The sequence below is a fragment of the Capra hircus genome, chromosome 20, assembly GCF_001704415.2.
Source record: "Capra hircus breed San Clemente chromosome 20, ASM170441v1, whole genome shotgun sequence".
NCBI classification, from domain to species: Eukaryota; Metazoa; Chordata; class Mammalia; order Artiodactyla; family Bovidae; genus Capra; species Capra hircus.
The window spans coordinates 4634323-4648379 of NC_030827.1; the positions used below are offsets into that span (position 1 = coordinate 4634323).

The 14057-nt window shown below is 45.2% G+C and overlaps 1 long non-coding RNA gene across 1 annotated transcript; it reads left to right on the plus strand.

The window, feature by feature from the left end:
- LOC108638392 lies at positions 266-12087 on the plus strand. Its single transcript, XR_001919776.1, has 5 exons — positions 266-360; positions 6028-6155; positions 9145-9317; positions 10287-10407; positions 11360-12087. It is a non-coding gene; the product is annotated as an uncharacterized LOC108638392 (long non-coding RNA).

Here is a 14057-nt window from a genome sequence, read left to right on the forward strand (position 1 = left end):
CTTCTGCAGATCTGCCCATCAGCGCCTTTCAAAAGAGGGTGAGCTAAGGTGAAGTGCAAACAATGACACAGAGCCTTGCTCTCAGCTCACAGTGACCTAACGAGGCAGGCATGAGGGGTCTGGCATCTTCTGATAAGAGTCAGGCCCCGCCTGCCCAAACCACTCTCCTGAACTCTCCTGAAGAGCTTTCGAATGCTTTTGGAGCCATGTAATAATGCCTTTTCCCAGCATTCTTTAATCATCATTACTCCGTACTCAGGCATTTGATTGCTCATCTCTTTCTCAATTCTTTCATGAGTGGAGACTTTCTTTCATGATTGGATTAGGGCTAGAGCAGCCTTCAACCCAGCGGTGCCAGAGGTGAGTCCCCCCTGCCCACCGTCCCATCCCCTATAATTGCCACTTCACTCTCCCTTTCACCCTCTCTCCCAGTACCCATGTGTGACCCCCTTCTGTGTGCCAGGCACTTGGGTCAGGAGACCCTAGGGAGGCAGAGGAAGACGCAGGCCTCTGGGAGAAGGGTGACAGATAGGATCCAGAGAGGGGAGCCCAGGAGACTGGAGGAGCCCAGGGGTCCCATCACCTGGCCAGGGGAGAAAACAGCCCCTGCAGGAGTGAGCATTTACAGCTGTGCCTGGAGGCCAGGAGGAGTCGTCCAGGGTAGGGTTCTCTGGGTTACAGATGCAGGACAGGACGTGGCCTCTGGGGGGCTGGATGCCAACCAGGGTGTACCACGGCATCTGGAGGATAAGTCCAGGTAGCAAAGGGCCAGTGAAGACACGAGTGGTCGGAAGGCAAATTCATGAGGGTCTTCAGAGCTGGGTTAAAGGAAGTGCTTTCCCCTCTCCAACAAGCGGGGATGCAGCATAGCCGCAGAAACCAACTTCCGTGTTGGATTCAATTCGACCAACAGTTAGTGAACATCTCTGATTAACCAGGTTTCTCAGGCGGTGCTAGTGGTGAAGAACCTGCCTGCTAATGCAGGTTAGATGTGAGAGATGTGGGCTCGATCCCTGGGTCAGAAGGGTCCCCAAGGAGGAGGATCACACAGAGTCAGACACGACTGCAGCAGCTTAGCTCGCACACACGCCACAACTGGCCTTGCTCTGGGAATGTGTGTGTGCCAAGCGGTTTCAGTCGTGTCTGATACTTTGCGACCTATGGACGGTAGCCCGCCAGGCTCTTCCGCCCATGGGATTCTTCAGGCAAGAATACTGGAGTGGGTTGCCATGCCCTCCTCCAGGGGATCTTCCCCACCCAGAGGCTGAACCTGTGTCTCTTACATCTCCGGCATTGGGAGATAGGTTCCTTACCACTAACGCCGCCTGGGAATAATAGACTCAAAAGCAGCACGTAAGAGTGATTAAAATAAGAGAGATTAAAAATGCACTCATGGAGCTGGCATTCTAGTGGGAGGAAGAGGGGAAGACAGCCAGTAAACAAGCAAGCAAAAGGCACGACACGTCAGCTAGGGGTGGGAATCCAGCAGGGGAGGAGAGTGGAGGGCGCCTGGCGCAGAGAGTGAGGACTTCAGTGTCAACGCGATGCTGGGGCCCAGACCCCAGGAAGATGAAGGAGGAGCTGCTGATGTTGGGGGCGAGCTGTCCCAGGCTCAGTGAGGCACAAATGCTCAGGCCAAGAGGTGCAGGCTGATCTGAGGAGCAGGAGCCGGTCAGGGAAGCTGAGTGAGACAGGAGGGAGGGTGAGAATGTGAAAGGGCTTTCTTCACCTGTGAGCCCAGAGAGATGGGGGCGCTGGAAGCTTGGCTACTGTGAGAAGCCAATAAAGGCATCAGAGAAAATAGAATGGGTGAATGGCAGGCCCGCCAGCAGCATAAGCTGGTGGAGGATATGAGATCTCTTCCAGACAAGCTCTGGAAGATATGAGACCTCTCTAACCTTAGAGAATGTTGCTCCTAAAACTGGCAGCCTTTGTATAACATGATCATGAGCTGGCATAGCTGTCCGTGAGATGGTACTGAATTTTTAAAAAGTAGTTTGCAGCAGAATATAATCCACTTTGTGTGGGAAAAGTGATTAAATGATAAATAGATGATAAACTGATAGGTAGAGATAGATACAGTGAAAGGAGAGGAGGAAATGGCCAGAGAGAAAGAGGAAGGAAGGGAGGAAATTGCACAGACTTGTTACCCAGTGGGAACCAACCCTGCAGCTGCCCTGCTCTTGAACTGACTCTAGACTCAGCATAGCCTGACCACCTCCCTCCATAAACCCAATCCTGAACTGTTACCAAAGGTGTACATTTTGCTTTTGATTTTCTTTACTTTCTGTTTTTGGCCACGCTGCACAGCATGTGGGATTTTAGTTCCCTGGCCGGGGGTCGAACCTGCGCCCCTTGCCCTGGGAAAGCGGAATCTTAGCCACTGGACCGCGAGGGAAGTCCCTGTTTTTTCACTTTCTTTATCATGAAATATATGAATAAAGAATATGCACAGTCTGGTCCACTGTATTGCCAGAAACGGAAGTCTCAACAATAGATTTTGCTGCTGGTTTCCCATAGAGATAGAGAAGGGGGTTACAGGATGCAGGGCTTGTGGAGGCTTCTGGAAACTCCATATAAGTACCCTGCTCCCTTCCCAAAGCCCGTCTCTCCACCTCACCCCCAACTTTCCACTCTTAGCCCCCTTCTCCAAGCACCTTGGCTTCCTTTCCCTTCTTCTTGCTCTTCCGGGCATTTCCTGCTTGGCAAGACCACAGCTCAGCGCCCTGAGCACTTGACACCGCAAACAGTGGGCTGCTGGTCAGGCTGGGACCTGCTGCCCTTTGGCAACCCAGGGTCCCACTTGTGCCCTCAAGAAACTGTTTAGAGTGGTCTCTTCTGGAGAGGCTTGGCATGCCATTTTCCTCTCTTCTGAACAATTAAGTTCTTCTCTGAAAGTGAAAGTGTTAGCCGCTCAGTCATGTCCAACTCTTTGTGACCCCACAGATTGTAGCCCACCAGGCTCCTCTGTCCATGGGATTCTCCAGGCAAGAATACTGGAGCGGGTTGCCATTTCCTCCTCCAGGAGATCTTCCTGACTCAGGGATCGAACCTGGGTCTCCTGCTTTGCAGGCGAATTCTTTACTGTCTGAGCCACCAGGGAAACCCTTCTCTACACTAATTTTATGTTTTTTAAAAAATAATTATACTGCCATCTAGGCCTGCCGTTATCATCACAGGGCTCAGACAAAGAGAGCAGAAAGAGGCCTCTGAGCATTGCTTGCCCCTGCCCCTTCCCTTCCCATCCCAGATCCGGCCTCTGGGCAGCCGTGGGAGATCATGTGCTCGGCTCACTCCCAATACTCGAAAGCAAACCCTCAGCACTAGGCCTGCCCTTGTCAGGTATGACCAGACGCAGGCCTCTGCAGGCTCTGGAAGTGGACATGGGAACGTTCAGGCTGGAATCACATAGATCAGGCTGCCCAGACACACATCCACCCAATGGTAGGATTAGGACCGTCTTCCTCTGACATTCTTCAGTCTTGTTGGAAACTTTACATCTAACAGAATATGTATGATCTCTGTGGCCCCCAGATTACTTGGCCACATTTTAGGGAATCGGTTTGACTGCAGGATGGCACAGTGGAGAGCTAGGGCACCAGGCAGATCTGTAGGATATTCTGGGTTTTTTCACTTTCTTGCTGAGAGTCCTTGAGCAGGTTCTCTCAGCTGTCTGAGCTTCAGTTTCCTACTCTGTAAAAAGGTAAGAGAAATGACCACTTTTCAGAGTCACTGAAAGGATTGAGGGCCAGGCAAATGAGTGGCACATCTTAAAAACGCAACTATTACTAGTTTTTAAATGCCATTTGATGCCAGGAATATTTTGACGATCCTCCTAGGGTGGTTTCAGAAAGCTTATTTCCTGGTCATAATCACTTCCTCCATCATCCCCTACGTCATTCTCGGTCCTTACTTCACTCACTGTCCCCGCCCTGCCTCTCCCACGAGCCACATCACCGCTCCCTGCCTCAGGCTTAGCCGACTCCCCACCCCCACCCCCAACCCCGCCTCAACTCCAGGGTTCAGCCTGAGGAAAAAAGTGCCAAGAGGGCACACTTTCTCTTTTTCTTCAGGATGCTCTTTTGACCTTTTCCCTCTCCTTGACCCATTTCAGACCCTTTTATTCACTTCTGCAGAAACCCTGTGATTGAGCAAAAATCAAGCGTGTTACTGCTCCCAGGGTTATTTGCAGGTTATACTGGATAAGCTGAGGCTTTACCACTCACTCAGGGGGAAAAAAGCTGGCTGGGAGCCAGAGACTTGGATTCAAAGTTTTGTGTCTGTGCTGCCTAATTGTGGGGTCTCTGATGAGGTCATTTTTACCTCTCTGAGCCTCAGTGCTCTCACGCACAAAATGGAAGAAGGATTCCTACCCAGCAGTTTGTAGCACAGATCACTGACATGTGTCAGGTACGGAGAAATAGGAGTTTGGTCAGCATTAGCAGTTAGTGGGGTCAGATCATGCAGGGCCTTGAAAAGTAACTAATGGACTTGGGCTTCATCCTGAGGGCACTGGGGGAGCGGTGATGACTCTCAGCAGGTGGTGGTCATACTTGGTGCTGGAGCTGTGGTGGGGGACGTCTTGCTCAGGGTGACAAGATGGGGAGAGGCAAGAGGTAGCGGAGCAGCTGTGAGACCTCAACTCAAGCAGTGGCTGGAGAATGAGGAGGAGGAACAGATTCGAGAGCTGGCCTGGAATTGGCATCCCCTCGGGAGGAGGTGTCCTCCTTCTCCACTCCTGTCAACTGGAGGGTCTGAGAGCCTCTGTGCAGCACTGGTCTCCTGGATTTAACCCTGGATGGGGGGACAGGAGAAGCAGGAGGAAGGAGAGCCTGAGAGGGGGGCAAGGTGAAAGTCAGGGGACATCTGACTTTTTTCTTTCCCAATTTTTCAAACACTGATTTTTAGCTACAGCAGTCAAAACCTGGCAAAAATGAAGGAAAACAAATTTTTTACTGAGAAATAATCATATCTAATTTTCACTGAACTCTTTCTGTATGCCAGGTTCCATGACAGCCATTTTACTCCATACTCTCACCTGGCGGCTCAGACAGTGAAGCGTCTCCCTACAATGCGGGAGACCCGAATTCAGTCCTGGGGCTGGGAAGATCTCCTGGAGAAGGAAATGGCAACCCACTCCAGTATTCTTGCCTGGAATATCCCACGGACGGAGGACCCTGGCAGGCCACAGTCTATGGGATCGCAGAATCGGACACGACTGAGCGACTTCACTTTCTTTCTTTCTTTCTCATTTAATCATGACGATTAGCCCATGGAGCAGGTATCATCCGTGATCTCACTCTTAGAGATGAGGAGCTTAGGAACAGAGAGATCGAGGATGGTGTCTAAGGTGAGAGAGGACAAGGACCGTGATTCAAGGTTGTCAGACCTCAAACCCCCAAGTACCTAGAGGACAATGAAACATCTGAGAACAGAACAAAAAGAAAAGCAGAAGTCTGGGATGTTCGGTAACAGTGGGGTAGTCACTCTTCCCTACAAATAGTCAGCAACCCTTAGAAAAAATTGTGCAACATGACATAAGTGGGAAAAGCACGTTAGATGCAGTGTGACTACAAGTACATTCTAGAAGTCCATGAACACAAGACACTATTCACAAAAGCAATAAAGAATATAAGGTACCTAGGATAAGCTGTGAAAGCCTTTTAAAGAAAGTTATAAAATTTCATTAAATGACCTTAAAGAAAACCTAAATGGAGACACATGCTATGTTGGTGGATAGGAAGGCAGTTTTCCTCAAAATGTCCTAACACTATTTCAGGCAAAAACCCAGCTCAGTGTTTTGTATAACTTGGCATGCTGTATCTTCAAAATATACAGAAGAGCAAAGGGCCCAGAAAGGCTAAGACAATCCCAAGCAGATTTCTGGGCAGGGGCTTAGCTTCCCAGATATCAAATTAGTAAAGCAACCACAAAAATGAAGGGCCCCCACAAGGGATCCACACATATTAGAAAGCCTGATTTTGTTATTTTATTATTGCTCTTTAATTCTACTTATTTACTTTTTAGAAAATTTGGATGGCAGATGCCCTGAAGGCCAGAGAGGAAATAAACATTGATTCCACAAATAAATCTGGGGAATTCGGCTATCCAGACGGGGAAAACAATACCCTTAGCACATAAAAGATCAATTCCAGGTGGGTCAAGGCCTCAAAAGTGAAAGAAAAAGCTCAAAATTCTTTTTTTTTTCCTTTTTTTTTTTAATATAAAATTCTTAAAAGAATTATTCAGCCATGAAAAATAAGGAAATCCTGCCATTTGTGACATGGATGAGCTTTGGGGGCATTATGCTAAGGGAAGTAAGTCAGACAGAGAAGGACAAATGCTATGTGATATCATGTATATGTGGTATCTGTTGGCAGAGCTTGGAGGGGTGGAGACAATGGGGCGATGTTGGTCAAAGGGTATGAACTTCCAGTTACAGATGAATAAATGCTGAGGATCTAATGTATAACACGGTAACTGTATTTACGATACTGTATTTTGTCCTTGATATGTGCTGAGACTAGATCCTAAATATTCTCATCACACACACACACAGACAGTAACTATGTGAGATGACGAATACGGTAACTAACCTTATTGTGGTGATCATTTCACAATATGTGATACATATAGTAAATCATCATGTTGTAGACCTTAAACTTACACAATGTTATTTGTCAGTTATGTCTCAATATAGCTGGGGGCAAAAGCCTTGGAAGAAAATATAGAATACCTTTATGATCTCAGGCAGAGACAGATTCTGAATTAAGCAGAAGTCAGAAAGTATAATCATAAAGAAAAAGATTTGAAAGAAAAACACTTGGCTAAATTAAAATAATTTCCTTTCCATCAAAAGACATCAAAAGAGATGAGATGACAAGCCATAAATTTGGAAAAGACATTTGTACTATATACTCAATAAATGTTTAGTATCCAAAATAGATAAAGTCTTCCAATTCATAAAACTAAGGCAAACAATTTAATAGGAAAATGGACAAAAGACTTAGATATTTTACATAAGAGGAAATAAATATGACCAAGAAACTCATGGTAAGATACTGAATATTGTCATTACTCATGAAAATGTAAAATAAAACCACATTGAAATATCATTTCACACCCACCAAACTGGCAAAAATGGTAAGTTTCACAATAGTGTGCTGAAATGAGAACAATCATCTATTCTTGATGATGAATATATTGATCCTGCCACAGTGGAAAATAATACACATACATATATCTTCAGTTAAGTTTGGTTCAGTCACTCAGTCGTGTCCAACTCTTTGCGATCCCATGAATTGCAGCATGCCAGGCCTCCCTGTCCATCACCAACTCCCAGAGTTCACTCAAACTCATGCCCATCGAGTTGCTGATGCCATCAAGCAATCTCATCCTTTGTCGTCCCCTTCTCCTCCTGCCCCCAATCCTTCCCAGCATCAGGGTCTTTTCCAATGAGTCAACTCTTCTCATGAGGTGGCCAAAGTATTAGAGTTTCAACTTCAGCATCAGTCCTTCCAATGAACAGCCAGGACTGGTCTCCTTTAGGATGGACTGGTTGGATGTCCTTGCAGTTCAAGGGACTCTCAAGAGTCTTCTCCAACACCACAGTTCAAAAGCATCAGTTCTTCGGTGTTCAGCTTTCTTCACAGTCCAACTCTCACATCCATACATGACCACTGGAAAAGCCTTGACTAGAGGGACCTTTGTTGGCAAAGTAATATCTCTGCTGTTTAATATGCTATCTAGGTTGGTCATAACTTTCCTTCCAAGGAGTAAGCATCTTTTAATTTCATGGTTGCAATCACCATCTGCAGTGATTTTGAAGCCCCAAAAATAAAGTCTGACACCGTTTCCACTGTTTCCCCATCTATTTCCCATGAAGTGATGGGACCGGATGCCATGATCTTCGTTTTCTGAATGTTGAGCCTTAAGCCAACTTTTTCACTCTCCTCTTTCACTTTCATCAAGAGGCTCTTTAGTTATTCTTTGCTTTCTGCCATAAGGGTGGTGTCATCTGCATATCTGAGGTTATTGATATTTCTCCCGGCAATCTTGATTCCAGCTTGTGTTTCTTCCAGTCCAGCGTTTCTCATAATGCACTCTGCATAGAAGTTAAATAAGCAGGGTGACAATATACAGCCTTCACGCACTCCTTTTCCTATTTGGAACCAGTCTGTTGTTCCGTGTCCGGTTCTAATGGCTGCCTCCTGACCTGCATATAGCTTACTATGCAACAGTTCAGTTATTACTGCATAACTGGAAAAACTCCCACATACATGTACCAGGGCGTATGTGCTAGCGTGGTCATGGCTGTCTTGCTCGTCAGCAATTCTGGAATCACTTTATATGCACACTAGAATGGCTGTTACTAAAAGAAGAAGAAGAAAGAAAGAAAGAACAAGTGTTGACAAGCGTGTGGAGAAATTGGCATCCTTATGAGCTGCTGGGAGGATTGTACCATGGTGCAGCCGCTGTGGGAAACAGTGTAGCATTTCCTCAAGGATGAAAAGTAGAATTAACACATGACCCAGCAATTCCATGTCTGGAGATACACCCAAAGGAATTGAAAGCAGGCCCTCCAATAGATATTTGTACACCTGTGTTCATAAACACATTATTCTCAGGATCCAAAGGTCGAAACAACCCAAGTGTCCATCAACAAGTGAATGGATAAACAAAGCGTGGTATATACACACAATGGAATATTATTCAGCCTTAAAAAGAAGGAAGTTCCAACACATGCTACAATATGAATGAATCTTTAGGACATTATTCTAAGTGAAACAAGCCAGACACAAAAAGGCAAAGACTTTATGATTCTACTCACATGAGACATTTAGAGCAGTAAAACCTAATAGAGAGGGAAAGTAAAATGGTGGCTGTCAGACATTGTGGAGAGGAGACAGTGGAGAGTGACCATTTAATTGTTACAGATTTCACCTTGGGAAGATGAAAAAAGTTCTTCAGATGGATGGTAGTGATGTTTGCATAACCATGTGAATCACTTAATGCCATTGAACTATACACTTAAAAGTGGTTAAAAATGGTAAACTTTATGTTAATATATATTTTATCACAACAAAATATATCTTTAATCATTCCATTTAATGAAATATTTCAAAGAAAAAAAAATCCTGGAAGCTATCCACAGGTCCAGCCGCAGGAGAATGGATAAATAAACTGGAATGCGATGTACACACACGAAGGGGTGAGAATGAGTAATCTACGCTTGCACACATCAGTGCGGTGGAATCTCGCAAAGATCATACATGAAAGAAGCAAGCAGGAAAACAAGGCACTTCAATGATCTCAAGGTAAAAAGCATTACACTGTATGTTTGCACAACACAAATGCAGTAAACCTGTAAAGAGAGCAAAGGAATGGCAGAAAATCCAAGATGGCGGCCGCCTCTGAGCGGGCTGGGAGACAGGGGCGGTGGGGGCTTGCGTCTAAGCTACGCGTGAAGTTCTGTTTCTTACAGTGGGTGATGGATACGTGAGTATTCACTCTGTAATTCTTTAAATTATACATCTGCATTATACATACTTTGGGTGCATCTATATTACATGCATTTTTAAAAACCTGACTCAACAACCACAGCAAATGACACAGGAAAAAAAAAGACTGAAAGAATTCTAAATGTGATGGTATCTCAGCAGTGGAACTCTTTTACTTTCTCTTTTTCTCTATTTTTAAAATATTCTTTCACCCTTTCATACGGAAAAGAGCACTAAACCATATTAAGGGAAACAAAAATTGAAGAGAGCTTTTTCCCTCAGATTTTCTCAGAGAAAAGGGAAGTGAGACAAAATGGGTGAAAGCTTTGGGCTTCCCCTAATTTTAGTAGTAACAGATGACTTTGGGATTTTGAGGCAAAGAGATGATGAATTTTAATTGTTATCTTGAGGAGGGGAACTGTTCCTCCCAAAGTGAACTCCCCCATCCCTCTTCTCAGGAAACCCCTGCCAGTTTCAAGAGTGGGTAGCGGGTTCTGATGCCCTTTTGAAACAAGGGACGTCACTAAGGAGATGAAGCCACGGGGCTCAACCAGCCCTTGGTGGGATTGATTTCAGATCCCCTGAAATCAGGGCATGCATCCCTTTTCAAGAGCCTTAAAGACCAGATGAAAGAGAAGATTACGAGTAACATCACAGAGCTAAGAGAAACATTTGAGCTAGGAGATGGCTTGAGAAAATATGGTCCCATACAGTCGCCACACAATTATACAGTATGATTGCGTTTGGGTAAATTTACTTCAAGAGATTATGGGTTTCTCTTCCCAGCACTGTTATCTCGTGTGTCTCCTCTCTCTCACATCAGTGAGACACGAGTGAACACTCAACTGATCACTCTCTTGAGGCATTCATGTACTCCGCAAACACTGTCTGGGACCTGGAGGTGCAGGTGAGTGAGACAGGGACTCTCACTTCAAGGACCTAACCCCTGTTAATGAAAAAGTTAATACTCAATCTAAGAAAGGAACTGAATATTTTATTGGAGCCAATCATAACCTGGGAGATAGTCTTTCAGAACGCTCTAAGGACGGCTCTGCCCATTAGAGGTCAAAACATGGTAATATAAATTTTTGAGACAAAGGTTATATGTCAATGACTCATCACTGACAGTTTACACAATCCAAATCTATGCATACAAAGAGTAGTGGGTCACGGATCATCTTGATCCCAAGCTGAGACTGAAAAGGACTGTTATCTCCAAAGGATGTCTAGTTAACACAGCTGTACAATACTTACTAACGGGGAGGGAAGGGGCCCAGACAGGCAAAGAAAAATTTTATGTTCACATTTTTCTTACCTTGCCATAAAATATGAATTTTATGTCATCACCCTTAAGAAGAGGAAGGCACATATAATGGCAATTAGAATAGGAGGGGAAATGCTTTGATAACAATGAATACAAGACATTGAGGGCACAAAGGAGGAACATCTAACTTAGCCTATGGGCGACAGGAGAGGCGCCCACAAGGGGATGGTCCCTGCACCAAGGTGCACAGGATGAGTTACAGTGAACCAGGCACAGAGGGGCTAAGATGGGGAGCTGGTCTGCCACACGCAGAGTGGATTGCATGGGCAAGGATGAGGAGGAGAGAAACAGCTGGGCCTGAAGAGAACCCTAAGTAGCTTGTTTTTTCTGGAATGTAATATTGTGACTTATAATAAGAAAGATAAATTTGGTCTTTGTCCAGTTTCTGATGCAGGGCTTCTAAAACCTTAGGAATTTCCTCAGTGATTAAAGTTGTCTTTTTTTTTTTAATAAGAATTTTTTAAAATTAATTTTAATTAATTTTTTATTTTTTAAAGTCTTTGTTGAATTTGTTTCAATACTGCTTCTGTTTTAGGCTTTGGTTTTTTTGTTGTGAGGCACTAGCTCCTGATCTGGGATCAAAGCCTGCGTTGGAAGGGGAAGTCTTAACCAGTGGACAACCAGTGAAAAGAAAGCGAAAGCGAAAATCGCTTTCATGTCCGACTCTTTGGGACCCCATGGAATATACAATGCGTGGAATTCTCCAGGCCAGAATACTGGAGTGGAAAGCCTATCCCTTCTCCAAGGGATCTTCCCAACCCAGGGACCGAAGCGGGGTCTTCTACATTGCAGGCAGATTCTTTACCAACTGAGCTATCAGGAAAGCCGGACTGCCAGGGAAGCCCCTAAAGTTGTCTTTAGATATTCGTAGCAAATTCCTTTCAACCACACCTGGGTTTATGTTAATGAGGTGACTCGGAAAGCCTCTAAGGATGAAAGCTGTTTGACAGGGGAACCAACTACGTGATTGGAGGGGTGTAACTTAGCTGTCTCCCTGAACTCCAGGAAGGCGAGAGGGGCTGGAGATTGAGTTCAATTACTAATGGCCAATGATTTAATCCATAGTGCTTATGTAATTAATGAAGCCTCTATAAGAACTCAAAACGATGAGGTTCAGAGAGTTTCCAGGTTGGTAAACGTGGAGGTGCTGGCAGAGTGGTTCCTTGGAGAAGGCATGCAAGCCCCTTCCACATACCTCGTCCCGAGTACTTCATCTGACTCTCATCTGTATCCTTTATAATATCCTTTATAATAAACTGGTGAACCGAGAGCCACTCTAGTAAGTTAATTGAACCCAAAGAGGGGCTCATGGGAATCTCCCCTTGCTGGCCACTCAGAAGCACAGGTGACAACCTGGACTTGAGAATGGCATCGAAGGGGGGCAGTGGGCACTTAGCTTGTGGGATTTAATGCTATCTCCAGGTAGACAATGTCAGAATGGAGTGAATTGCTCGGAGGTGTCAGAAAACACACGCTGGATGGAGAACTGATGACAAGGCGGGCCTGGCCACAGGGAGCTGGAGAAATGACAAGAAGCCTTCTGTCTAAAAGATCTATTCTTACCCAGTCGAGGGACTTAGGCTCAGTCCTTTGCGAACTGGGGGGCCATGCAGGTGTTTTAACAGGGAATGGAGGTAGTCGATTTGTCTCTTGAATTATGATTAATGCGCCATTAAAATAGCCCCTTTGATGACATCATAAACCAGGAAACTTAGAGCACAAACCACAAGCAGATTAGATAAAGGGCAGGTACAATCCAAACTCAGACAAAGCCACGTCTGAATCCTGCTCCCCTTCTCACCTGCTGGGGTGAGTCACCTGGCTCTCTGAGCCATGCTTGCTCTCCTGGAGTGGGGCTGACGTGAAACACCGCCCGTGGAGGCCCTGAGCATAGATCTGTATCCACCTGAAAAGAAACCTCCCAGATATATTATCAGTCCAAAAGTGAAGTGGCAGAAGAATACGTATGAGACAAATACAAGCCAAAATGCAGAGAAAAAAGTTAGCAAGATTCACACCAAATTGAAAACAGCGATTCCTTCTAGAGAGGTAGAAGAAAACCAAGACTGGAGTTAGAGATCAAAGGAAGATTTAGCCTCATCTGTAAAGTTTTATTTTCTTTTTTTTACACAGAAAATGTATTCCTATACTACTTGTGTATTTAAAAATTAATTTTAAAATAACCTAACAAAAGTCCTTGACAGTGAGAAGATATTTGATCAGTATTCCCTCCTGCTTGCTCTCACAGTGAGATTTGGGGCCTTTCCAGCCCCATTTCCCAATTCCAACCCTAGGTGAAGGCCGGCCTGTCATAGTCACTCAACAAATATTTGTGGAAGACCTTTCTGATAAGGTAGTAGGTCTCTTGCAAGTGGGTTAAAGGTCTCCCTTGGTGAACCTGAGACCCCACAGTCTCCCCCAGAGACCACCTGAGGCACTCAATCCTCAGTGTCCCCATCCTGCCCAGGACACTGCCCTCCCTCTGGCCTTCTGGTAGACCCTCGGCTCCATGGGAAGTTCCACTCTGCCTCCTCTCTCCTGGCCTCAGAGCTCCTGGCTGGCAAAGTAGAGAGATGCCGGCTTCCACTGCCTTCCCAAAGAAAGGCTGGGGTCACCCCTGGCCACCAAAAGGCCCTGTCCAGTGAAGAAAACCTTCAGAAGTGGGTGCCCTTGCTGAGGGCTGAGAGGACAAGAGAGACTTCATTTTCCACTGTGAACCCCCTTTCCTGTCTGAATATCTTTTTAAATAGTTACTTTTTATATTAAATTATCACTGTTTCTTTAAATAATCAATTTGTGAAAACAAAAACATCTCACAAAAACTAATCCTATTTTGAAAACCCTGACTGAGGCCAGATTAGAGTCTTTGATCAATGTAGACTTGAATGGAGTCAGGGCCGAAAAAGCAGTGGTCTTTTGATGAATGGGGTGACTCTTCTGGAGCGGAAGCTAGAGTTAATGTCTCCTTCATCCAAAATACCTGAACACTGAGACTTCCCTGGTGATCCACTGGTGGAGACTATATGCTTCCAATGCAGGGGGTCTGGGTTTCAATCCCTGGTTGGGGAACTAAGATCCCAGATACCATGGAGCACAGCCAAAAAAAAAAGACAAAAAACCAACAACCCACTGACTAGAGCTCAGTGAGGATTTCTTTCATTTACACTTACGTATTTATTTTATTTTTTTAGGATTTCTTGGATTTAACTCACATGGGAAACCATGTCTCGGGT